Below are 15,011 nucleotides of genomic sequence, written 5' to 3' on the forward strand. Positions count from 1 at the left end.
CTAAAAGCAACCCTTGATCTATCGTTTATCCGGTGATTTGTTCTAACCATTACAATTAACGTAATCACTCACTCAGCATTGCTTAGCCATGTTAGCTAGCTAGGTAACTGATGGTCCGATACATGAGTCAGTCATGAAGCTATGTTGTTGGCAGTCAAAACACAAATATACGGCTAATTTGGGATAGCTGTTAGGATGAAGTTTTTTTGTTTTTTTTTATACTCATAAAGAAACCTTTGCATTTGTTTCACATACAGGCAGGGCTGGGAATCGAATTTATTTACACTAGCTGCTTCCCCTAAATCTTGGATGTTTGAAGTCGAGATTAAATTCGTGATAATTCTGTGATTATTATTTATTGGTCCTGGTTGTTTACTGTACGAGTCAGGTTGAAAAAGAGGGGGAACTCATGCACCGTCAAAGCGGTGACACTGCTACTACTAGGATCCAGGCCACGTAACCGTTTGATTTTGGTTAGTCTAGTCATGAATCGTGATGTTTTGTTGGTACGAGAAACGGCCCAAATAAACGGCCTGCTGAGATAGCTGTTATTATGCTTATTCATGATTATTTTATTACATTACATCATTACATTAATAAAATGCTAATTATTAATCACTTATGAGAAGTTCTGGTCATTGAAATAAGTAGCCTCTGCTACATTTATTATGTCTTGGGTGTTTGAAATACAGAGCAAGTGACAGATTACGTAATATAAATACATTTAGTTCCTGTGATTGTTTCATTGTAGTTTTCCTGTTTCAATAATGTTCAAAACATGTGTCAAACATAACTTTGTCAGATTTTTTTTTTTACATGTTTGGTACTTAATTCAAGCACACTTTTCTTTACTTTTTAGATGCAGAAGATGAAGTTGGTGGTTGGTCACCTCTCTTCATGAGGTGATGCTGTGGATAACTGAGCAGGGCCACAAGCACCTGCTTATGTCAGACAGAGAGCAATTTAAAATATCAATAAACTTTTACCACAATTGTGAGGTACAAATGCCAGGTCACACATTATGTTACCCCCTGCACAAACACCATTACATTTCCAACTGCTCATATGAGTGATTACCATTCCTTTAAATCACATCTACTGACTGCTATCACCTTTGATGCCAGATTTGACACAGTGTAATTGAAAGGGAAAAAAAAAAAATCACATCCATTTCATTTTTTTTGAGTAATTACAGGCTGTTCCTACCAAAATGTTTGTTTTAAGTTTAACAGTTCATTTTCTGAGCTTTCTTGATTTCTTGTTGGCAGGCCAATCATTTCTTGAGAAAAATGTCTGTATAAAATCTATAAAATGCTGAATAATTGACTGGTTGTTAGTTCATATGCATGCTTTTTTTTATGAAATAAAAGTCAAACTGTTTTACACAGGAATTTATTTTCATTTTTTACATAAATTTAAATGACCCTTTGGGCCACGAGACACTAGCATTAGAAGCAACATTGAGAGTCTGCAAATAAATGACGCGACCAAAACTCAAGGACTCCTTGTTTGGATTGATTTGCCGTAAAGCAACAAGTCTTTCCTCAGGTAAACGACAGTGGATGTCAGGTATAACGATCCCGTGTTCACCGTGATGGTCCAAGGGTAGTGTCTCTTCAGCTTGCTGGATCTGTAATATCAAATACATTTATGAAGGCTACAGTAACTCCAAGAACTTTTACTCATATAAAGTTTTTTCCTCTGGTTATGTACGCTTTTACCAGCAATAAAACTGCCCTGGCCTGCTCCTCTTACAGTAAACATGCATCTCGCTATGTCTACATTTTCTACCCCTTGGTCTGCTCGCACTCTAAAAGAAAAAATCTAGTCAGTGTAATTGCAAAAGTACACCTACAACTCAGATTCCCCTTCTGTTTCAATCTGACTCATACAGTAAACAACCAGGACCAATAAATAATAATCACAGAATTATCACGAATTTTTTTTTTTTTTTTTTTTTTTTTCTTAAAGAGCTCAGAATTGTTCATTCGGTAGTCTTACCGATTCAACGTCTTGTCATCATTGCTCTTTTTTTTTTTTTTTTTTTTTTTTTCTTCTTTTTTTTTTTTTTTTTGTGTGTGTATGTGTGCGTGCGTTTGCGTGCGTGCGTTTGCGTGCGTGCGTGCGTTTGCGTGTGTGCGTTTGCGTGCGTGTGCGTGCGTGCAAATACGTATAAATTTATACTCATTCATTCACCTAAAACCTTATAAATATCCCATTACCCTTCGCCTTAACCAGGTACTTCAGAATCTTGCCAGAGTCGTGAGGTTTAAATGGTCAGGAGACCAGAGAAAAGGTCAGAAAAAAAAAAGAAATAAAGAGAAAAGAAAGGTAAATCAAAGTGAAATCCAGCACCGACCAAACACTTCCTGCCTTCCCCATGATTACAAAATCAAAGTCTTACGCCAACCCCGGAAGCCTCTAAATTCCAGCAAATTTAGCGAGATCTCAAGAGCCCAGAGGAAAAACTAAAGAGAGGAAGGAGGGAAGGATCGATAAGGCAGAGTGAGATCCATAGAAGCCAGTACATCCAATCCATCAAGGTGAAGTCCAGCACCAACAAGACCCCTCCTGCGTGGTTACAAAACCAGAGTCTTATGCCAACCCCAGAAACCTCATACTTCTAATAAATTAAGATCTCAAGTGACCAGAGGAAAAACTAAAGAGAGGAAGGAGGGAAGGATAGATAAAGCAAAGTGAGAACCACAGACACCAGCACCAACTGATTCAAGGGGCTGTGGGAGGGAGAGGGTACTTCTGTTGAGTTTCAGTAGATGCTGGTGCGACGGATCTGGCATGCATAAGGACCACCACCAAAGAAAGAAGCCGTCAACCGCGGTCCAGCAAAGCGAGCACTCCCCCCCCCCGGAATCCCCAGGCCACGGCAGCACCAAGGCCACCCCCAAGCCACCCGAGCGGACACCGGTCGGCGAGCCGACCCAGACACCCGGAACACCCCCGCCCCAGCCCCGGCCCACACCCCCGAGCCCAAGGCCGCAGAACGAGGCCCAGCGGGCCCCCACAGCGCCCCACCGGTCCCCATCCCCCATCCCCCCACGACCCCCCCGCACCCCACCCAAACCCGCCATCCACCACGACCCAGGCCCCACCACCCCCGACCCCCAAACCCCCGAACACACCCCGACCCCCAGCACCCAACCCCCCACCCACCCATACCTCCACCCCCCCCCAAACAAGCCGCCCCCCCCGACGGCCGCCACCCCCCCCCGCGAACCCGGCCCCCCGCGAGAACCCCCCCCCCCCCCCCCCCCCCGGAAACCGGCACCGGGCAGCAGCGCAGAGAGGGAAGATGTGCCCACCCCACCTCCAGCCGCGCGAGATTTGCACAGCGGCGGGAGGGGGGAAGCAGAGGAGGAAGCACCAGGGGAGAAGGCGGAACACCAGAACACCGAGCCCGGTGGGGAGAGGCCCCGGTCGTCACGCCAGAGTACTAGTGACACCTAACCCTGTTACTGAGTCCGCCAGCTCGCCGACTGGCGAGCTCTACCCTTACACCGTGAATGTGGCCCCACCCAGTGTTTATACAAGTGTGTGCGTGTGGTGCATTAAAATTGGGAGCAGGTGAGTCGGAGCAGAGGGAAAAAAATTTCCCCTACTCCGACACACCCGTATCCCCCCCAAAAAAATGAATATGTATATGTGTGGTGCATTAAAAAAGGGAATGGAGGGACAAAGTGGTGGGGCAGGGACACAAATGGGGGGGACCACAGCGCTGCCAGGCACTGCAGTCCATCCCCTCTGATGGCTCCCCGCCCCAACTCACCCCTCCCCTTGGACGTGAGGTGCATTAAAATTGGAGGGGAGTTGAAGGGTGAAGACGGTGTTTCCACCCTTCCCCACCCCACCAAGAAATGTGTTGTGTGCCCTATGTGTATATTTACAAAGTGTATAGTGCAAGCTAGTGAAGTGAGTAAGAGGAGCGACCAGCGGGGCCTCACCCAACCCGGCGGGTGTAGGTGGCACGCCCGCCCCCCAGCACCCCCACCCCCACCCGCCCCCCACCTCATCCACCCGGCACCACAATGGGCGGACAGCCAGCGCAGCAGGGCTACCGGACAGCCCACCGGCCACCGGAGCCCGCCCGGGGCGCCAGGAGTTATACCGGAGTGGGGCAGGCCCCAAACCCTCGCCCGGCCCCCGGAGCCCGACGCCCGGAGCCCGACGCCCGGGCCGGGGAGGGAGCCCCAGGCCCAGGGAGAGGGAGGGGGAGGGGCCGCAGGGCAGACAGGGAAGGGGGGGGGGGGGGAGCGGGGAGAAGACGACAAGAAGGCGAAAGGGCGGCTGCAGGGCAGGAGGCGGGGGGGGGGGAGGAGGAGGGAGGGCGACAAGGGAAAAGGGACCGGGAGGCAGAGAAGGATGGGCGGGAGGAGGCGAGGAGGGAGAGGCGACGGGGGGGAGGAAGGGGGAGGGGAGAGGGAACCACGGGGCACGCCGGAGGCCCACCCACCCCGAACCGCGCCGCCGGGCACGGAGCAGCGGACCGCGCCGGGACGGCACCGCCCCGGGCACCAGGGGAAGCACCCCAACACCGCACCCCACAGGGGGCCCAGGGAGCGGCCAAGACGCAACCGCCACCGAGCAGACAACGGGGGGGGGGGGCAGAACCACCCCCGCCCGACCACAGGGGACGGCGTCAAGAAAGTTGACTAATTAGCATGCAGTAACACCAAGTGTTGATGCTTAGTGCCCACTAGAAATAGATCTTAAGGAGTTATTGAGTATAGTGTCGTATAGTGTGGTATGCTCGAGCCCACTAGCAGCAACTAGGTTCCTGACTATATAAAAATAAAAACAATCAGATACAAAATACCAAATACAGAAGCAGCGAAAACAGAAGTTGTAACGATGTGGTGGCTCTCGTTAACAGGCAGAATCTTGGCAGGATTAAGTTGCCAAATTGAGATTAAAATATTCTATGTACATAGACCATATTTGTTTAAATCTTGATACTTGATTTTTATTTAAGGCAGAGATTTTTTCCATTGAGATATAATTTATTAGTAAGTTTAACCAGTGGTCGATATTTAGAGATTGTTTATTTTTCCAATTGACAAGGATTATTTTTTTAGCAATAGTAAGGGCTATAAATATAGATTGAGATTGTTTACATGGTAGCTCAGTTATTGTTAAGTCACCTAGTAAACACAATCTTGGAGATAAAGGAAGCCTACAGTTTAATATATCAGCGAGCTTTTCCAAGATTTTAGTCCAGAAATGCAGCACTGGAGTACATGACCATAAAGCATGAAGATAAGTATCGGCAGTGTTTTGTGAGCACTGGAGACAAATGTCGGAGTCAGAGAGTCCCATTTTTTTCATCATATATTGTGTAATATATGTTCTATGAAGTATCTTATATTGGATAAGTTGCAAATTTGTCTGTTTGGTCATTTTAAATACATTTTCACAGATTTGGGTCCAAAAGTCTGGTTCCGGAACTATAGACAAGTCTTTTTCCCATTTTAAAGTCGGTAAATACGTTTTATTTGTGTATAAAAATAACTTATATATTTTTGATATTTTCTTTATTGTTGTTGGAGAAAGCTTTATAATATCTTTAGCTAAGACAGGCAGTTGGAGCGTATCCTGAAGTGTTGGGATTTGTTTCTTAACCATATTTTTAACTTGCAGATAATGTAAGAAATGTCCCTTTTTTATTTCATATTTCTGGACCAAGTTTGTATACGATATAAACTTATTATCTGAGAAAAGATGATGAAGGTGTGTAATTCCTTTCTGCTCCCATAGGCTTAAATGGAACGACTGATTATTAAGTTGAAAGTCGGGGTTATGCCAAATGGGAGAGAGCCCACAGGGCGCCAATTGGGAGTTTGTAATTTCTAATGCCTTCCACCAGGCAGTCAGGGTGGCGGCTATCATTGGGTTTTTAAAACAATTATGTCGTCTTATTGATTTTGTAATAAAGAGTAAATCTGACAGTCTAAGATTATTACAATCCTTCTGCTCCAATTCCAACCAACAGTTAGTATCTCTGTTGGGTTGTGTCCATAGCACAAGATATTGTAGTTGATTAGCTAAATAATAGTACATAAAGTTTGGTGCCTCTAAACCTCCTTTAGATTTACTTTCCTGAAGAGTAGATAGACTAATTTTGGCTTTTTTTTTATTCCAATAGAATTTTATGATAGCAGAGTCCAGCGATTGGAACCAGTTAGACGTAGGTTTAAATGGAATCATTGAAAATAAATAATTAATCTTTGGTAAAACTTTCATTTTTATAGTAGCTATCCGTCCTATTAAAGAGATCGGAAGATTATTCCAGCGCTCCAGGTCACTACGGATACTATCCAATAATGGTGAAAAATTTAAAGAAGTTAATTCAGTTAACTTAGGTGAAATTTTAACACCTAAGTATTTTAAATTACCTGTAGGAAAGGAGTAGTGTGGATCCTGACTTGTAGGATTCCATGAATTTTCTGTAATAGGTAATAATGTTGATTTTGTCCAGTTAATAGAGTAATCTGATAAGTGAGAGAATTTAGTTATTAATTTAAATGCTTCCCCTAGCGAGATAGCAGGTTCTTCTAAATAGAGTAATATATCATCGGCATATAGATTAATTTTATGTTCTATTGTCCCGGAGTGGATTCCTTGGATCCGTCCATCCTGACGTATAGCTAATGCAAGCGGCTCAATAAATATAGCAAATAATAAAGGAGAAATTGGGCACCCTTGTCTTGTTCCCCTTTGTAAAGTAAAACTCTGTGATGTAATCCCATTAGTAGTAACTGTAGCTTTAGGAGAATCATATAATATTGAGACCCATTGAATGAATGACTCCCCGAAGCCGAATTTATTTAAGACAGCAAAGAGGAAGGACCAGTTAACTTTATCGAATGCTTTTTCTGCATCCAGTGAAATAACAACTGCCTTTTTATCATACCGCTGTGACATACTAATCAAGTTAAAGAGTCTCCTAATATTATTAGTAGAATGACGACCTTTAATAAAACCTGTTTGATCACTATGAATAATTGTCGAGATTACCGTCTCTAATCGAGATGCCAAGTTCCCCCTCTTTTTCAACCTGACTCGTACAGTAAACAACCAGGACCAATAAATAATAATCACAGAATTATCACGAATTTAATCTCTACTTCAAACATCCAAGATTTAGGGAAAGCAGCTAGTGTAAATAAATTCGATTCCCAGCCCTGCCTGTATGTGAAACAAATGCAAAGGTTTCTTTATGAGTATAAAAAAAAACAAAAAAAAACTTCATCCTAACAGCTATCCCAAATTAGCCGTATATTTGTGTTTTGACTGCCAACAACATAGCTTCATGACTGACTCATGTATCGGACCATCAGTTACCTAGCTAGCTAACATGGCTAAGCAATGCTGAGTGAGTGATTACGTTAATTGTAATGGTTAGAACAAATCACCGGATAAACGATAGATCAAGGGTTACTTTTAGATAAATGTCAGATAAACAAAACGGAAAACTAGAAGTGTGTGGGGGTGGGGGTTGGTGGTGGTGGTGGTGGGGGGGGGGGGGGGGGGATGGGGGGGCGGGGGTTTGATCATATTCACCTCGATGCTGGCGGCGACTGGACAAAATGAACCAGGAAATAGTCAGACGAACATTGTCACACCCCCATTCCTATCTGACCAATGAAAGTTGTCGCAGCGGCTTCCAAGCTGACCAATGACAAGGCTTCTATCATCGGTTGAACGGAGGACCCCGCCCACACAACACAGAAAAAGATTCGCAACCAAAAAACAGGTTTCAATCAAAAAACAGATCCGCAACCAAAAAACAGATTCGCAAACAAAAAACAGATTCGCAAACAAAACGAAAAAAATGCTTGCAAAAGATTTTATTAAAATTCAAATCCATGTTTGAAATGTTTTTTTTGTGTTTGCAAATTTTTATTTTATATGAAAACCCTTTTTTGTTTGATTAAAATTTATTTGAGGTTGCAAATCCCCTTTTTGTTTGATTGAATTTTTTTTTTTATTGCAAATCCCCTTTTTGTTTGATTGAAATTTTTTTTTGATTGCAAATTCCTTTTTTGTTTGATTGAAAATAAAGACACAAATTTCTCTCCATACAGCCCTAGCCAATCAGAGGTCGGAAGCCACCCCCTCATCGTCTTAACCAATCAGAGGCCGGAAGACGGCTCCTGTCAAAATTGATTGATGACATTCTGCATCCCACAACAAACACATGTTATCCGGTTCCCCCCACCCTTCAATACCCCTTCAACAAACATATGTAACACCAACACCCCCACCAATTGTATACGTGCTTCCGGTGACCCCCCACCACCACCAAACCAACACCTTTGATGTCTGAGAGGAAGCTCTCCCAACAGTTCTACCGGCTGATAACAATAATTCGACATCCTCTTGTTAATAAACTTTTTTTTTTCATCTTGCAGAAAGGATCCTACCACAACTACCTTTGAAGTAGAGGGGGGGGGGGGGGGGGGGAGCGCGGCCCTGTATTCATGAAATTTTCATACTGATAAAGCTCCCCACTTTGAAGTAGAAAGGGTATCAAACGTGGGAAACGGTGACTCCCCTCAATACCACGGCCAAACTTCACACCCGGGAACCCCTCTCTTAATAGAGTTAAAGTGTTGTGAATATTAAAAAATGTAATCTATTTGTTTTATGTTTTTTAAATAAATAAAAGAAACTTACCGGTGGTTCATAATATGAAGTCGCGTCTCATTCAAGGTTTTAAAAAAAATAAAAAAATAAAAATAATAAAATAAAAAAATAAAAGGGGCGTCTGTCTCTAACCGATGGAGTTGGAAATACAGGCGAAAAAATAGTTTATTCGTGCGTAAAGGACGGCTATTTAACCCATTTCAGAACCGCGTACTTCTTTTGCTTAGACTAAAAACTTGTGTGTGTATGTGACTATCTAAAAAGCCAATGGGGGATGGCAGGAGAGTTGTGACTCCCTCACACTGCGGTAAACGGCGCCATCTAAAGGGCAAAGGATGTTACTGCATATGGTCATGGGAGGGAGACAAGGAGGAGCTAGTCAAACCCCATCCATAAAATTTACGTTTTCAGTGTAACACGTCATCAGTTCATTCCCACCTTGGATTTACTAAGAAGTTTGTCTTTTTGGGTCTCTGAAAAAAACCGGCATTCAAGATGATGAAAGGTAATGATCTTTTTCTTATTATTTTTATTGTATCGATGATATAAAACTAAATTGCTAATATATTTCGTATCTTGCAGATACTGTTACAACGACCGCGGAAGTTTATGATGCTCGTGAGTTTACTAAATTTTAATTATCCGTAATATTCTTCTTAAGTTAATAGAGGAAATTGTTTTAAAAGGTCCTCAGCAGTTCGACTTCAGCGATGAGGATTTTACAAAGGAGGATTACGGTAAGAATCTGCGTTTAGTCTAAAATATTAGTAGTATATTTAATTTTAACGTATATTTTGTTTTTATTTCTAGATTCTATAAGAGCTACGGAAATATCGGCTCTCCCCGAACAGTTACAATCGTTTCCTCTACTCTGGAGAAATCCAACGGGGGAGGTCGCTGTTTTGGCTGATGAGGACTCACGGGCGGTCGTGAACGGAAGAGGCGAAGAAGAACCGGGAGCTGTATCCGGAGACGAGGGGAACTCTAACGTATTGGAAGCCGCCCCTATTTCCCTCGTTTCAGGCCGAGTCAGGATAAATATTAGCAGATACGTGACAACGAGCGGTAAGCGGTTGATATTTATTATTAAAGAGAATTATATAATAAGATAAAGCGCCTTCGTTTATTGTTACCGTAGAAATATGGTACGGCGCGATGGACGATGTTTTGAAATACTACAATACCCATAATGCTTAGCGACCAGATTGTTTTGTTTTACTTTTTTAAAGTTTTTAAGATAAAAGTAATCTATTTATATCGATAAAATGAATATATGATTATACAGATAGTGAAGGGGTCTCCGCCGAGGACGCTGGACAAGCCGTTGACTCGACGGTGGAAGCCTCGCGCTACATCCAGAGCGTGGCCGGTGAATCCGACGAGCGAGCATCGTCGGCGGGAGGAAGAAGGAGAAGGCGCCGGACGAATCCATCCGGACGGAGCTACCGATCAGGATGCAGGTTTCATGAGGAAGATTGTGTTCGCGAGCGCATAGAAGCGGTTAAGCGGATTACGCGCTTAGAAACGACTATGCGTATTGTACAATCTATTATTAATAATTTGTAGTTTTTTATTTAAAACCTTACAATGGAACGCTATGATGTGCCTGAGACGTGTAATATACCGACTGAATTGGAGGAAATTGTAAATCAGATAAATGACCCCTTTGAGTCTATAAGACAAATTGATGATTTTGAAGACTTCTTTAGCCCTCTCGATGCGGCGCTAGCAAGACTTAACCGAGCAAATTCAAACGGAGGTGAAAATCAAGAAGTACAGGTGCATGTTATTTCAGATAACGATGTAGCTAGTATATCTAATGAAATATCGCTCCCATCCACTTTGGCTTTTGGTGATGGATTGGGATTAGACGATTCAAATGAAATACAGCCTGCTGTGCATTACATAAGCGAACCGGCTCAATCCAACCAGCAGGTGGCACACATAGATGAAACACAACAACAACAGCAACAAGAAATACAGCCTGCTGTGCATTACATAATCGAACCGCCTCAATCCAACCAGCAGGTGGCACACATAGATGAAACACAACAACACATAGGCGTTTTTCTACAACCACCAAATGAAACACAGCAGCATATACATAATTTGGTGCATTCAAATGAAATACAGCCTGCTGTGCATTACATAATCGAACCGCCTCAATCCAACCAGCAGGTGGCACACATAGATGAAACACAACAACACATAGGCGTTTTTCTACAACCACCAAATGAAACACAGCAACAGCTGTGTATAGGTGAAAATCAGGCAAGCGATGAAGATGTACAGGAGGGTGCGGGAGGTATTATTAGAACGAGGAGACCCGTTTTTAATAATACCGAATTCCGTAAACGTATTTATACACATGAGTCCGGCGAGCCCCTCGATTTTGCGACTTTTTATACAAATATAGGAGATAATGTAAACGAGCTAATTGACGAGGTAACTAGATCAACACGTCCTGGTGATATCGTACAAGTAGAATTAATTAGCGGTGATAGGAGTGCTAACTGTTATCTACGTCTTACCGACGATCCAAATATTCTAACCGAAGAGGTTAATAATTTATTGGAACATATAGCTCAATCTAACATAGAGATTTTAGCTAGCGATGAGATTCAAATGGTAGTACAAATTGTCCCGGATATGCGTGGAGGAGGGGGTGTCAGGCGCAAGCTACAATTAACTACAAACGAAGAAATTTTGAGAAAGAAACGAAATTGTTTGTATATGACCCACAATGAAAATAACAAACTATGTTTTGCACTAGCATTAGCCTTCTTGCTAGACGGGTCGTTAACGACGGCTCAGGCAATGCAGAGAGCAGAGCATCTACAAAAATGCGTGGGGCTAAGCTGTCAAACATCCGTCAGTCTGAGAGACGTGCATAGATTCGAGACCTACATCAAACGAAAAATCGTAATTCTATACAGAAACGATGATTGTAGGCCCATATCTTTTTTTGAAACGCATTATCCAAAATCAGAGGATACTCTGTTTTTGTTATTGCTGAATGAACATTATTATGGCATAAAAAGAATCGAACGTTTTGTAGGACAGGGTTACTTCTGCCGACACTGCTACAAAGGGCATTCAAACTGGCGACTTCATAATTGTGAAGGACGATGCGCGATCTGTCTTAACCCCTTATGTACACAACAGCAGCGAAAAATCGTTATTTGTCACGATTGTAACAGATCGTGTCTAAACGATGAATGTTATGCTAAACATAAAGAAAGCGATGGGGGGAACGAGAGTAATTGCGACCTCTGGAAAAAATGTCACAAATGCGGTCTATTGTACTACAAATCAAACCTTGCGTGCATACAGCCTCGATGTGTTATGTGTAAACAGGTGCTCCCGCAAGGGGGTGACACGATGTTTAATCCTCATCGTTGTTACATGCAACCCCTCAAAAATGAACAGGTATGTAAACAAATAATCTACTATGATTTTGAAACTTGCGTGGGGGCGGACGGTAACCATAAAGCATATCTGGTATGCGCAAAATTAAACGACCTTGAAAAAGAATGGTTAGGGCATGATTGTGTGCGACATTTCATCGAATACTTCAGAAATCCACGCTTTAAAGGTGCAACCTTCATAGCCCATAATGCACGAGCCTTTGATTCATACATCTTAATTAACAAGATGATCTGCATGGGGCTTAAACCCGAAATTATTATGCAGGGCAGCAAAATCATCTGTTTCACAGATACCGACTATAATATGAGATATATCGATTCGATATCTTTTCTTACAATGGCTCTGAGTAAATTCCCGAAATCGTTAGGTTTCGAAGATCAGGTAAAGGGTTATTTTCCACACGCATTTAGCTCTTTTAAAAATCTGGACTATATAGGTCCATACCCCGAATCAAAATTTTATGGTGTGGAACGCATGACGTCCTCGCAGCGCACTGAATTTTTTAATTGGTATGAAAAAGTGCGGGGCGGGACCTTTAATTTTACAGAGCAGGCGTTGCTGTATTGTAAAAACGACGTTAACATTTTAGCGACAGGTTGCGAGAAATTCAGGGAGGAATTTTTAAATAGCACAGGATTAGACCCGTTTAAAGCCGTGACGATCGCATCAGCGTGCATGAAAGTTTTTCGCAGTAAATTCTTAATTCCTAACACGCTAGCAATTACCCCGACCGATAATTATAGACGACAGTTCAAAGCATTCTCTCACGACTCTATTCAATACTTGATGTGGATAATGCACAGCCAAAATATTGATATCTCGCACGCGCTCAATAGAGGTGAGATGAAGATCGGTCGATATTTTGTAGATGGGTATGCGAATGTAAACGGCGAACAATGGGTATTCGAATATCTGGGATGTTTTTATCACGGATGTATCGAATGTTTCGACCCAAACCAAATCTGTCCTATGACTAAAAGACTTTTCCAAGAAAAATTTGACGCTACTGAAAAGAGATTGCGTGAGCTAACTCATAATCATGGCGTTAAACTTTTTGTCATGAGAGAACATGTCTGGCAACGAATGAAACAGACTGATCCGAGAGTGAGAGAGTTTCTGCGCGAATCAAAATTCCCTGAACCTCTCAATCCTCGTAACGCTCTTTTCGGAGGTAGAACAAATGCTTTTGTTTTACGGTACACAGCCGCACCTGATGTACGTGTATTGTACGTTGATGTCACATCTCTGTATCCTTTTGTCAACAGAACCTGTCAATACCCTCTCGGGCATCCCATTATCATTCACAGAGACTTTGGTGACCTCAGAAAGTATTTTGGTTTCATCAAAGCCGTTGTCCTACCCCCGAGAAGGTTGTATTTTCCTCTTCTTCCTCATAAAACAACTAGAGGTAAACTTGTGTTTACGCTTTGCAAAACATGCGCAGAACTTAACAACCAAGATAGCGCGTGTGCTCATGATGACAAAGAAAGAGAGTTGGCGGGTGTATGGACGACCCCCGAGTTCATCAAAGCTCTAGATCTAGGCTACACCGTCTCACAAGTTGATGAAGTGTGGCATTTTAATGACTCGAGTAATGATGTTTTCAAACAATACATGAACACCTTTCTTAAAGGAAAGCAGGAATCTTCGGGCTACCCCTCACACGTCGTAGATGACGCCGGGAGAGAGAAATACATCTCCAACTACTTGAAGCACCAGGGTATTCAACTCGACGCTAGTAAGATAGCGCCAAACCCGGCTAAAAGACAGGTTTCAAAGCTATGTATGAATTCGACATGGGGCAAACTCGGACAGCGTGAAAATTTAAATCAAACAGAAATTGTAAAAAATCCGGATCGTTTTTTCAACCTGCTGTTCTCAGGGATGTACGAGGTGAAATTTTTTCACTTCCTTAACGATGATGTTTCTCTGCTACAGTACAAATATAGCGAACGCGCTCAAACACCCTCCTCACCGACGTCCAACATCTTCATCGCTTGCCTGACCACCGCCTATGCTCGTTTAATAATGTATGGGTATTTGGAACAACTGCAGACTAGAGTTCTTTATACAGATACAGACAGTTTGATCTATACTGTAAAACAGGGGGAAAGCACTCTCCCATTAGGCGATCTATTAGGTGATCTCACAGATGAACTAGATAATGACACCATCCAAGAATTTGTCTCCGCAGGTCCGAAAAGCTACGCTTATCAGACCAGAAGCAAGGGGAAATTGGTGATGAAGGTGAAAGGCATCACCCAGACGCATGATACCTGTCAAATCATCAATTTTGACAGCGTCAAGGAGCTGGTTGAAGGATACGTCGACAGCATGGGGGCGCGGCCAGGGATGATTCAAACCCCTCAATTCAACATTGTCCGAAATAAGAAGGGGTTTCATTTGAAAAACACTTCATTTATGAAAAAGTTTAAGGTGGTTTACGACAAGCGTCGGTTGCTTCCAGGCGGTCGTAGCGTTCTATTTGGTTTTTGACGAGCTTGTGTTTTTGTTTGTTTGTGATTGTGACTGTGGTTGGGTCGTAGCGTTCCATTTGGTTTTTGACGAGCTTGTGTTTTTGTTTGTGACTGTGTTTGTGGTTGGAGGGGGAAAAAAAACAAAAAAAAAAACATAAAAAAATATGAATCCGAACCACATTGATTTTGATACTAGATTAGAAATCCCATTTTCATGTTTGATTGCAGGTCCTAGCGGGTGTGGGAAAACTTTTTTTGTGAAAAGTGTTTTGGAAAATTGTGAACATGTCATGAAATCATCTCCTGAGAATATCGTTTGGATTTATAATTCTTACCAGGAAATGTATGATGAACTTGAAAAAAAACTGAATAAAAAGATAAAGTTTGTAAAAGGTCTCCCGGAATGCTTTGAGGACGAATCTCTCTTTCCAGCCCATCTTTCGC

The 15,011-nt window shown here is 42.7% G+C and overlaps 1 long non-coding RNA gene across 1 annotated transcript; it reads left to right on the plus strand.

Moving 5' to 3' along the window:
* Positions 1–245: 245 nt before the first annotated feature.
* On the plus strand, positions 246–1,383 carry LOC144031835 (uncharacterized). Its single transcript, XR_013287615.1, has 2 exons — positions 246–473; positions 860–1,383. It is a non-coding gene; the product is annotated as an uncharacterized LOC144031835 (long non-coding RNA).
* The last annotated feature ends 13,628 nt before the right edge of the window (positions 1,384–15,011 follow it).

This window comes from Festucalex cinctus, chromosome 12 (assembly GCF_051991245.1).
Source record: "Festucalex cinctus isolate MCC-2025b chromosome 12, RoL_Fcin_1.0, whole genome shotgun sequence".
In the NCBI taxonomy this organism is placed as follows: Eukaryota; Metazoa; Chordata; class Actinopteri; order Syngnathiformes; family Syngnathidae; genus Festucalex; species Festucalex cinctus.